The sequence below is a fragment of the Eleutherodactylus coqui genome, chromosome 1, assembly GCF_035609145.1.
Source record: "Eleutherodactylus coqui strain aEleCoq1 chromosome 1, aEleCoq1.hap1, whole genome shotgun sequence".
Classification (NCBI taxonomy): Eukaryota; Metazoa; Chordata; class Amphibia; order Anura; family Eleutherodactylidae; genus Eleutherodactylus; species Eleutherodactylus coqui.
Window position 1 is genome coordinate 173,917,286 of NC_089837.1, and position 12,552 is coordinate 173,929,837.

Below are 12,552 nucleotides of genomic sequence, written 5' to 3' on the forward strand. Positions count from 1 at the left end.
CACATACATAAGCTTAAATGTTGATTTAAAAGCATCATTCCTGTTATTAAAGCAGTTACCTGGGACTTTAAAATTGATGGTCAACTTGTGGAGCTCCTAATCATAGCACCACCCTGCTCGGATCAGCTGTTTGACTGGGCCATGGCACTCCAGTAATGTCAAGTCTCCTCCATTGTTTACCCGACACAGTTCTGTACTTTTAGTAGAGCTTGAATGGGAGGAAGTTGTACAGAGATGTAATACCAGGCAAATAACAGGCGCAGTTAATTGTGCAGTAATGTATTTTATCTCTGCTCCATAACAGGTTAAGACCGGCTTAAATACAAATATTTTAGCTAGAGCGCCAGAATCAGCTTTATACACTTGGTTATACATGACTTATAAAGGATACTTATAAAAAGAGATTCAAATACAACTAAAAGAAAAGAACAAATACAGCAGACACACAGAATATGTGGTTTTGACAAACTGAATTCTTATGAAATATGCTTTTGAGAAAGCTTTTCATCTACGAAGCAGTAAATATCTTATACCGTTTACAGCACAGAGATTTTCTGTTAGCTGTTCTTACAGGATAAAATATAAGCTAGCATGTGTCAAAGGAAATATCGAGGCAAAATTATTGTATATGGAAAATGTTATCTTAATCTTCTTCTGTAATTATTCTAAATGTGTTTGTTTGAGATTATTATAAATGAATTCTTGAAAAAAAAAAGGTTTTAATACAACTAAATGCTTGTCTGTAAATAGGAGCTTAGATGTGCTCAATAAAAGTGCAATGGCTTCAATACAAGACCATCCACTGGGAGACATTTACCACTGTTAAAGTAATCAAAAACTTCTAGTGGGTGAAAATAAAGCTATTAAAACGCATCAGGAAACATCTGTCAGCATTACAGAGCAGAACTCAGTGCGGATTATTGCACATTCTGTGCAGATTATCCTTCGTCAATGTTTTTGAAATAAAATAGACACAATGATTTCATATAAATATGAAAACTTTCCATATTCTATACTTTTATATATAATTAGTGATCATTACAGGTGTAACTTCAAGTTGCTGGGCTCTAATGCAAAGTCACCCCTTAATTTTAATGCTCTATATACACGACTGGTCTCATATGTGAAAAAAGAGAGACCTCATGGGTTCCGTAAGGGCTTATTCACATGAGTGTATATCGGCCGGTGTTTTCATGGCCGGCCGATATACTCTACTATCTGATGCATGGGCTCGGCATATATGCTGTCGGGCGGGGAAGACAGCTTATCTCTGCTAAGTATATATATAAATATATATATATATATATATATATATATATATATATATACCTCAAACTACTAACAACCCCTTGTCTGTGAGTATGTATGTATATATGTGTGTGTGTGTGTGTGTGTGATTATTCTGCTCCACCCCTGATGATATCATCGCTTCACCCCCTGATGACGTCATTTAAGGTCCTAAAACATATATAAAATACAGAGTCTGACCGACAGAAGAACAACACAGTTAGGGCTCTTGAAGAGGGAAGGACAAAAATAACAAGGTGAGATATAACTAAACCGCTATTATGTCAGATACAACTCAGCAGTCCTGACAGAACACACTGACCCACCTCTACCACAGAGATCCAGTGGGCTGAAGGACCTATGGTGATGTCACTGCTATGGGAGGAGCCAAGCTGTGTCTGTCTTGTGCAGTAATCAAGCTGCTGTGTGTGTGATGTGGGGGGATCATAATGCATGTACCATGTAGCACAACAATTTTCTACACAACTCAGCAGTCCTGACAGAACACACAGACCTACCACCACCACAGAGATCCGGTGGGCTGAAGGACTTGCGGTGATGTCACTGTGTGGTAGGAGCCAAGCTGTGTTTGTCTTGTGTGGTAATCAAGCTACTGTGTGTGTGATGCGCCACCAGAAACACTGGTTTCCTAATAATAACTATATATATATACACACACACAAGATATATATAGGTCATTACAATAAACTGCTTATATGCTGCCAGATCTCATAGAGAACGGTTGTTAGTTTAGTTAACTCTATCCACAGTGATTGACAGCAGCCCCTGCATATAGTACCTCACCAGAAAAGCCATCTGTCACTCCCAGTCCATGAGTGTGGGGAATGCAGGACTCACAGGCTACCGCTATGAGTCCTGGCAGCATATAGGCATCTTTTTACATAAATACATGGAAACTACGGTAATAAAAGAAAACTTTATATTCCCAATCTCATTATCTACCCTTCTGTCGTATGGTGAACTAGAGTAACATAGGAAACCTGTCAAAGCTTCTATAGTTAAATTGCGTTTCTAAATAGAAGACTAATGCAAAAACAGAGACTGAAATATTATACACCTGTATTGTGCATATCTGCAGGTTTTTTTTTTCTTACAAATGTATACAAAAGTGCATTTAAAAGATCCTCAGTATATAGTACTATCAATTGAGTCATTTTGTGTCTGCAACTTCTTTCTCGTGAATCTGGATTCTCATCACATAGTAAAAGCTATACTATGGGCAACGCAATAGATTCAGTTCAAAGATGTTGCATATCACCACAGTTCTATGCACTGAAAAGGGACAAAGGAGAATTCCCCCGTTGTAAAAAGCAGGATAGTCAAATATTTAATGTAAGCTCTCTTTTTAAACCAGCACATTGATATTTCAGCTTCCACAAAGCAAATCATAAGCTCTGAACCTAATTTCCATTTTTAAAGGAAATAGAAAGTATAACTAGTGCTGTAATAAATTGTGTGATCTTGTAGCCAATCTTTCCCTTTTAGTTTTCCGAGCTTAGAACTAGGTGATCCATAAGACGCAATTCAACATTCAAGGCAATGTGATGAAATAAATGTCCCTGTACAGATCAAAAGATAATGCTTCATATTTTTACTCATAAATATTAGTTACACGAGTGACATAACTCAAATCTAGAGAATATAAAACTGTCAATGTGTATCTTCAAGAATTGCCAAATTTTAATCTTGTATGGAATTTAATGTAATGTACTCTACACACTTTTGTTTCATGTGTTTGTAGAAAAGGTCAATATTAGAGATGAGCGAACGCGTTCGTCCGAGCTTGATATTCGTGCGAATATTAGGGTGTTCGGGATGTTCGTTATTCGTAACGAACACCATGCAGTGTTCTGGTTACTTTCACTTCCTTCCCTGAGACGTTAGCGCGCTTTTCTGGCCAATTGAAAGACAGGGAAGGCATTACAACTTCCCCCTGCAACGTTTAAGCCCTATACCACCCCCCTGCTGTGAGTGGCTGGCGAGATCAGGTGTTCGCCTAATATAAAAGTCGGCCCCTCCCGCGGCTCGCCTCAGATGCGGTGTGAGTTAGATGAGGGACAGTGCTGTTTATACCGGAGCTGCTGTAGGGAAAGAATTGGTAGTTAGTGTAGGCTTCAAGACCCCCCATAGGTCCTTATTAGGGCCACTGATAGCTGTGTGTTGGCTGCTGTTAGCAGTGGCATTTTTTTTCTTCTCAAAATCGGCTCTGCAGAGCGTTGCACCCGGCATTAGGGACAGAAGTGCTGCATAGGCAGGGAGAGTGTTAGGAGTGAGTGTAGCCTTCAAGAACCTCAACGGTCCTTTCTAGGGCCATATTTATCCGTGTGCAGTACTGTCCAGGCTGCTGTTAGCTGTGCTGCATTTTTTTGGGGCTTCTCAAAATCGCCTCTGCAGAGCATTCCACCCTCCATTGATACTGCAGGGAAAGAATTGTATAGGCAGGGCCACAACACAGTTATTATTCATAGAATATACGCAGTGCTGCCTTTTGGTGGAAAAACAAGTGGAAACAAATCTATTTGTCCAGCCTGTGTCCGTCCTTACGGGCGGTGGACACGTGTGAGCTGCGTGAAAAACATTGCTAAATCATACGCACCCAGCTACGCTTTACTGCTGGCTTCGCCATTTGCTTTCCTTAATTGGGAAAAAAAATACCTGCTCTGCCAGAGTTATAATAACTCTGCTACCCTCACGTTCTGTGACACATAAGCAGGGACACAGCACAGTTATTACACTTCTCATGTTCATTGAATATACGCAGTGCTGCCTTTTGGTGGGAAAAAACTGAAAACAAATCTATTTGTCCAGCCTCTGTCCGTCCTTACGCCTGTGGACACGTGTGAGCTGCGTGAAAAACATTGCTAAATCATACGCACCCAGCTACGCTTTACTGCTGGCTTCGCCATTTGCTTTCCTTAATTGGGAAAAAAAATACCTGCTCTGCCAGAGTTATAATAACTCTGCTACCCTCACGTTCTGTGACACATAAGCAGGGACACAGCACAGTTATTACACTTCTCATGTTCATTGAATATACGCAGTGCTGCCTTTTGGTGGGAAAAAACTGAAAACAAATCTATTTGTCCAGCCTCTGTCCGTCCTAACGCCTGTGGACACGTGTGAGCTGCGTGAAAAACATTGCTAAATCATACGCACCCAGCTACGCTTTACTGCTGGCTTCGCCATTTGCTTTCCTTAATTGGGAAAAAAATACCTGCTCTGCCAGAGTTATAATAACTCTGCTACCCTCACGTTCTGTGACACATTAGCAGGGACACAGCACAGTTATTAAACTTAGATTATTCATTCACTAGAGGCAGTGGGGACTTTCGTTTTCCCAAAAGGGCAAAAATTATATTTGGCCTGCAGTCTTGCGCCAATTTATTTCCTGCCTGTTAAATCAAATCACTGGTAATACAGCATGCTGAGGGGTAGGGGTAGGCCTAGAGGACGTGGACGCGGCCGAGGACGCGGAGGGCCAAGTCAGGGTGTGGGCACAGCCCGAGCTCCTGATCCCGGTGTGTCGCAGCCGACTGCTGCGCGATTAGGAGAGAGGCACGTTTCTGGCGTCCCCACATTCATCGCCCAATTAATGGGTCCACGCGGGAGACGGTTATTAGAAAATGAGCAGTGTGAGCAGGTCCTGTCCTGGATGGCAGAAAGTGCTTCGAGCAACCTATCGTCAACACGCAGTTCTGCGCCGTCCACTGCTGCAAATCCGAATCCTCTGTCTGCTGCTCCTCCTTCCTCCCAGCCTCCTCACTCCACTACAATGACACCTGCTCAGGAGCGGGAACACTCCCAGGAACTGTTCTCGGGCCCCTGCTTAGATTGGGCAGCAGCGGTTCCTCTCCCACCAGAGGAGTTTATCGTCACTGATGCCCAACCATTCGAAAGTTCCCGGGGTCCGAGGGAAGAGGCTGGGGACTTCCGCCAACTGTCTCAACAACTTTCTGTGGGTGAGGAGGATGATGACGATCAGACACAGTTGTCTTGCAGTGAGGTAGTAGTAAGGGCAGTAAGTCCAAGGGAGCAGCGCACAGAGGATTCGGAGGAAGAGCAGCAGGACGATGAGGTGACTGACCCCACCTGGTGTGCAACGCTTACTCAGGAGGACAGGTCTTCAGAGGGGGAGTCAAGGGCATCAGCAGGGCAGGTTGCAAGAGGCAGTGCGGTGTCCAGGGGTAGAGGCAGGGCCAGACCGAATAATCCACCAAGTGTTTCCCAAAGCGCCCCCTCGCGCCATGCCACCCTGCAGAGGCCGAGGTGCTCTAAGGTCTGGCAGTTTTTCACAGAGAGGCCTGACGACCGACGAACAGTGGTGTGCAACCTTTGTTGCGCAAAGCTCAGCCGGGGAGCCAACACCAACAGCCTCACCACCACCACCATGCGCAGACATATGATGGCCAAGCACCCCACAAGGTGGGACGAAGGCCGTTCAGCGCCTCCGGTTTGCACCCCTGCCTCTCCCCCTGTGCCCCAACCTGCCACTGAGATGCAACCCCCCTCTCAGGACACAGGCACTACCGCCTCATGGCCTGCACCCACACCCTCATCTCCGCTGTCCTCGGCCCCATCCAGCAGTGTAGTTCAGCGCACCGTTCAGCCGTCGCTTGCGCAAGTGTTCGAGCGCAAGCGCAAGTACGCCGCCACGCACCCGCACGCTCAAACGTTAACCGTCCGCATAGCAAAATTCATCAGCCTTGAGATGCTGCCGTATAGGGTTGTGGAAACTGAGTCCTTCAAAAGTATCATGGAGGCGGCGGCCCCGCGCTACTCAGTTCCCAGTCGCCACTACTTTTCCCGATGTGCCGTCCCAGCCCTGCACGACCACGTCTCCCGCAACATTGTGCGCGCCCTCACCAACGCGGTTACTGCCACGGTCCACTTAACTACGGACACGTGGACAAGCACAGGCGGGCAGGGCCACTACATCTCCCTGACGGCACATTGGGTGAATTTAGTGGAGGCTGGGACAGAGTCAGAGCCTGGGACCGCTCACGTCCTACCCACCCCCAGAATTGCGGGCCCCAGCTCGGTGGTGGTATCTGCGGAGGTGTATGCTTCCTCCACTAAAGCACCCTCCTCCTCCTCCTCCTCCTCCTCTGTCTCGCAATCAAGATGTGTTAGCAGCAGCATGTCGCCAGCAGTCGGTGTCGCGCGGTGTGGCAGCACAGCGGTGGGCAAGCGTCAGCAGGCCGTGCTGAAACTACTCAGCTTAGGCGATAAGAGGCACACGGCCCACGAACTGCTGCAGGGTCTGACACAGCAGACCGACCGCTGGCTTGCGCCGCTGAGCCTCCAACCGGGCATGGTCGTGTGTGACAACGGCCGTAACCTGGTGGCGGCTCTGCAGCTCGGCAGCCTCACGCACGTGCCATGCCTGGCCCACGTCTTTAATTTGGTGGTTCAGCGCTTTCTGAAAAGCTACCCACGCTTGTCAGACCTGCTCGTAAAGGCGCGCCGCCTCTGCGCACATTTTCGCAAGTCCCACACGGACGCTGCCACCCTGCGCACCCTGCAACATCACTTTAAGCTGCCAGTGCACCGACTGCTGTGCGACGTGCCCACACGGTGGAACTCTACGCTCCACATGTTGGCCAGGCTCTATGAACAACGTAGAGCTATAGTCGAATACCAACTCCAACATGGGCGGCGCAGTGGGAGTCAGCCTCCTCAATTCCTTTCAGAAGAGTGGGCCTGGTTGGCAGACATCTGCCATGTCCTTGGTAATTTTGAGGAGTCTACCCAGGTGGTGAGCGGCGATGCTACAATCATTAGCGTCACCATTCCTCTGCTATGCATCTTGAGAAATTCCCTGCAAACCATAAAGGCAGCTGCTTTGCGCTCGGAAACGGGGGCGGGGGAAGACAGTATGCCGCTGGATAGTCAGGGCACCCTCCTGTCTATTTCTCAGCGCGTACAGGAGGAGGAGGAGGAGCATGAGGAGGATGAGGAGGAGGGGGAAGAGACAGCTTGGGCCGCTGCTGACGGTACACCGGCTGATTGCCTGTCATCCTTTCAGCGTGTATGGCCTGAGGAGGAGGAGGAGGAGGAGGAGGATCCTGAAAGTGATCTTCCTAGTGAAGACAGCCATGTGTTGCGTACAGGTACCCTGGCACACATGGCTGACTTCATGTTAGGATGCCTTTCTCGTGACCCTCGCGTTGCACGCATTCTGGCCACTACGGATTACTGGGTGTACACACTGCTCGATCCACGGTATAAGGAGAACCTGCCCACTCTGATTCCCGAAGAGGAAAGGGGTTCGAGAGTGTTGCTATACCACAGGACCCTTGCGGACAAGCTGATGGTAAAATTCCCAGCCGACAGCGCTAGTGGCAGAAGGCGCAGTACCGAGGGCAAGGTAGCAGGGGATGTGCGTAGATCGAGCAGCATGTACATCCCAGGCAGTGCAACAGTCTTTAAGGGCCTGGCCAGCTTTATGGCTCCCCACCAAGACTGTGTCACCGCTCCCCAGTCACGGCTGAGTCGGCGGGAGCACTGTAAAAGGATGGTGAGGGAGTACGTAGCGGATCGCACGACCATCCTTGGTGACGCCTCTGCCCCCTACAACTACTGGGTGTCGAAGCTGGACATGTGGCCTGAACTAGCGCTGTATGCCCTGGAGGTGCTTGCTTGTCCTGCGGCTAGCGTGTTGTCGGAGAGGGTGTTTAGTGCGGCTGGGGGAATCATCACAGATAAGCGTAGCCGCTTGTCAACCGACAGTGCCGACAGGCTAACACTCATCAAGATGAACAAAGGCTGGATTTCCCCAGACTTCTGTTCTCCACCAGCGGACAGCAGCGATACGTAAGCAATACGTAGGCTGCACCCGCGGATGGAAGCTACGTTCTCTCTCACCATCCAAAACGGGGACATTTCTGCTTCATCAATCTGTGTCTAATATTCCTCCTCCTCCTCCTCCTGCTCCTCCTCCTGAAACCTCACGTAATCACGCTGAACGGGCAATTTTTCTTAGGGCCACAAGGCTCACTCAAATAATTTTTCAGAACAATTTTTATAAGTTTCAATGCGCTTAAAAGCATTGGAACTTTAACTTGAACCAATTTTTCGTTACACTGGGCTGCCTCCAGGCCTAGTTACCACTTAAGCCACATTAACCAAAGCGATTAATGGGTTTCACCTGCCCTCTTGGCTGGCCATGGCCAATTTTTGGGATGTACATTAGTACTGTTGATACAGCAATTTTTGTGGGCCCTCGCCTACAGTGTAATCAAATTAATTTTTAGCCCACCTGCATTACAGCTGACGTTACCTCAGCTGTGTTGGGCAATGCAATGGGATATTTTTATGTACCGCCGGTGGGTTCCAGGGAGCCACCCATGCTGTAGGTGAACACTGAGTTTTTAATACATCTGTACACTTCTAAAGAACCCGTCTGACTGGGGCATGCAGTGTGGGTCGAAGCCCACCTGTATTACGCACGACATTACTACCTCAGCTGTGTTGGGCAATGCAATGGGATATTTCTATGTACCGCCGGTGGCTTCCTGGCACCCACCCAGGCAGTGGGTCCACAGGGAGTTTAACCTACATGTGTCCACTTGTAAAGAACCCCAGTCTGACTGGGGCATGCAGTGTGGGCCGAAGCCCACCTGCATTAAGCACGACATTACTACCTCAGCTGTGTTGGGCAATGCAATGGGATATTTCTGTGTACCGCCGGTGGGTTCCAGGGAGCCACCCATGCTGTGGGTCGACAGGGACTTCACAATAGGGAGTTGTACCTGCCTGTGTCTATGAATTAAAAAGCCCGGTCTGACTGGGGCATGCAGACACCTTGACAGAATGAATAGTGTGTGGCACATAGGTTCCCCATTGCTATGCCCACGTGTGCAGCTCCTGATGGCGGTGGCACAGGATTCTATTTCTCATTGCTTCTGTACAGCATTGTGGGCTATCGCTCCGCCACTTTTAAAGAGGGTTGCTGCCTAGCCGTGCCAACCTCTGCAGTGTGTGCCTGCGGTCCCTCGTCATGGCAGACGCAATTCTAAATAGACATGAGCGTGGTGTGGCATGAGGGCAGCTGAAGGCTGCCCAGGGACACTTTGGTGTGCGCTGTGGGGGGGGAGGGGGGGCGGTTGGGCAGCATGTAACCCAGGAGAAGTGTCAGTGGAGTGTCATGCAGGCAGTGATTGTGCTTTGTTGGAGGTAGTGTGGTGCTTAGCAAAGGTATGCCATGCTAATGAGGGCTTTTCAGAAGTAAAAGTTGTTGGGAGGGGGGGGGGCCCACTCTTGCCGGTATTGTGGCTTAATAGTGGGACCTGTGAACTTGAGATGCAGCCCAACACGTAGCCCCTCGCCTGCCCTATCCGTCACTGTGTCATTCCCATCACTTTCCTGAATTGCCCAGATTTTCACACATGAAAACCTTAGCGAGCATCGGCGAAATACAAAAATGTTCTGGTCGCCCATTGACTTCAATGGGGTTCGTTGTTCGAAACGAACCCTCGAGCATCACGGGAAGTTCGTTCCGAATAACGAACACCCGAACATTTTGGTGTTCGCTCATCTCTAGTCAATATCTTTTACATCGCATCTTTGCCTCCTTCCCCCATTCTCGATTTTCTGTGCAGAAAATCAGGGCAGTTTCTAGGGAATTCTATAAGCAGAAAAAACAACATTAATAGTACTGTTACATAAGTAGATCAGTGCAACTAAATAGGTTTCATTTACTACATTATGCTGATCTTCAAAATATAAAGAAATCACACTTCTCTCAACTTAATACACACCTCATCTACTGCTAAACCTTATAATACACGTCTAACCTACTGCTAAACCTCATAACATACACCTCAGCTTCAAAAGAACATCATAATACACAACCCTCTCTCTTCTATATACACACACATTGGAGGATAAGCATAAGACAGCTTTATACCAGATCATATTTACTGTATAAGGCAATGTTTATATCATGGTGGGCTCAGACACAACGGCCCCTCTCTATGTATGGGAATGTCAGACTAGTATTAGTGATTCTATTTGTTGTTCTTCATCATTGAAAAGTACCTGGTGAGGAAAACTGTCAGGATCAGTAGAAATGGATCCGCCATGCCACAGAGTGGCTAGGCTTTGGGACAAACCCTGTGGTGACACCTGAGGTACCTTGGACTTCACTCCTTAACCCCACCCAGGCCATTTCTCAGGAAGGGGTCACAGTACTGTGGCAGCTACATGGTACTTGAGGCTGTCAACTAGAGCATGGTCAGGCAATCCAGATCGGGGTAGGCGACACACTTCAACATGAAGAACAAAGCCAGAGGTAAAGTCATGGAGCACAGGTTAGATAACTGGAAATTGTCAAGCCAATAATAGTTTTATCTATTTTTTGTTATAAATCTGCATTATGCAAAGTACTGGTTTTCAATATAAAACTTGATTTAAAATCCTGAAAACATTTTTTATTTTTATTTTAAATGTTGAATATTGTGCAGAATCGAAAATATATGATTTCACTTATATGCATTCAGAATGTTATGCAATATAACATACTTATGCAGCTTTTTAAAGTTTTCCCATATCAAAGGTCTGTGTAGACATCAAAGGTTTCTATAGCCAGCAAATAAAAGCTTGGATAATATAAACAATCTTAATACATGTCGAAATGTACATTGAGCTAATGAGAAATATAGACTGTAGAGAAGTAGAACCATTAAATTACTATGGAATGGATAGATGTGTGCCCATGTACAATTGTCTACATCTTTTCCAATAATTCTAGAAACCACATATGCAAGTAAAACTCTTATATGGAGTGAATGTGAGAACAGCGGGAATAGGTGGTCAAGGGTCCACACATATGGAGATTGGTCAATAGTTAGGACCCACATCTGTCAGACCAACAACTTAGTGCAAAATTGGGAATAAAATCTGTTGTGCACATAATATATTTTATTAGGGCTTCCAAGTGGCTACAACACATTTTGAGTCAAGGTCTGCCCCTTCTTCAGGCAAGTATAACATATGGTATACCAACTAAAAGGAGGACAAGACCTTGAGCTGAAATGCATTATAGCATTTGGATACCCTAATAAAACTCCTGATGCAATTCGTGGAGGAGTGTTCCCTGGTTCTACGCCAAGTAGAACTCTGATTTGTAGCAGCATCTTTATTCACTTCAGTCCCCCATGGGTCTTGTAATTTAGTTGCAGATCCTTCATCAGCTTGAAATTCTAACCACATAAGCACATTCAAATTTGTGTGCTACACAATATGGGAAGGTGAGCCTACTAATTGCTATCTCACACATTTATCATACAGGATCTAGGCTTGCAGCATTTCTCTTGTTCCTATTGCATCTTTCAGGCATATATTGCCTTTTCCCATGTGGATGTCGTAATTGTCAAAGTTCAGAATACAACATAATGAACTAGAGAAATATGAAAAGCATATTCAAGATGTTTTTTTAAACCTAAACAATGTAATATCAGTGTGAAGAAATTTAGCTCAAAATCTTGTTGCTTTTGTTGACTTTCTTCGTAATGCTTCAATGCTGGGTAATAGCCCCTGTGTTTTGGGGCTAATTTTGTTCGCCACGCGGGAGCTGGTGTGGATTTCCCATATGTCTATGCATAAAATAACCTGTAGACTGCTAGGCATAAACACATGTAATGAAAAGCAATAAAGCCGCAAGGAATTACTATGGCTAAAACTTGCTAGAGGTTAAGTAGAACGTCAGAATGTACTGTCAATTACATTTCAATCCTAAACAGAAAGAAAGCCCAAAATGTGGCTATTGCTGAAGGAAGCTGAATAACACACTGTGAAACATGCATAGTTTAGGGATCGCTTGACAGATGTAGCCATACTGAAAGTAAGGTCTGTTAGAAGGTTGGACATTGACTTATAGGAAAGCTACCTTCAGATAGTTGGCACTGCAAATGCATTGTACCATTTCTCATTTACAAAATTTCCCATTGGAGCATTTTTTAAACATTTCAGTAATAAATTAATATAACAATAAAAAGGCATTACTCTGGACTATTGGTGTCACAATTGGACCTAGCATGATCTGTTAGACAATGTAGTAGCCGATAAGGTCCTGATGTTTGATGATGCATTGTTGATTTTCGTTGAGTAAACCGGGATATTCCTTGACCTCCACACGGAACTTTGATTCCTTCACATTTGTCATAGCCTCACAATTATGACAGCTACACCCATAGGCGACCCTGCCCCTGCGGTCAGTGGGCCCCGAGGCCGCCCTCCACCATA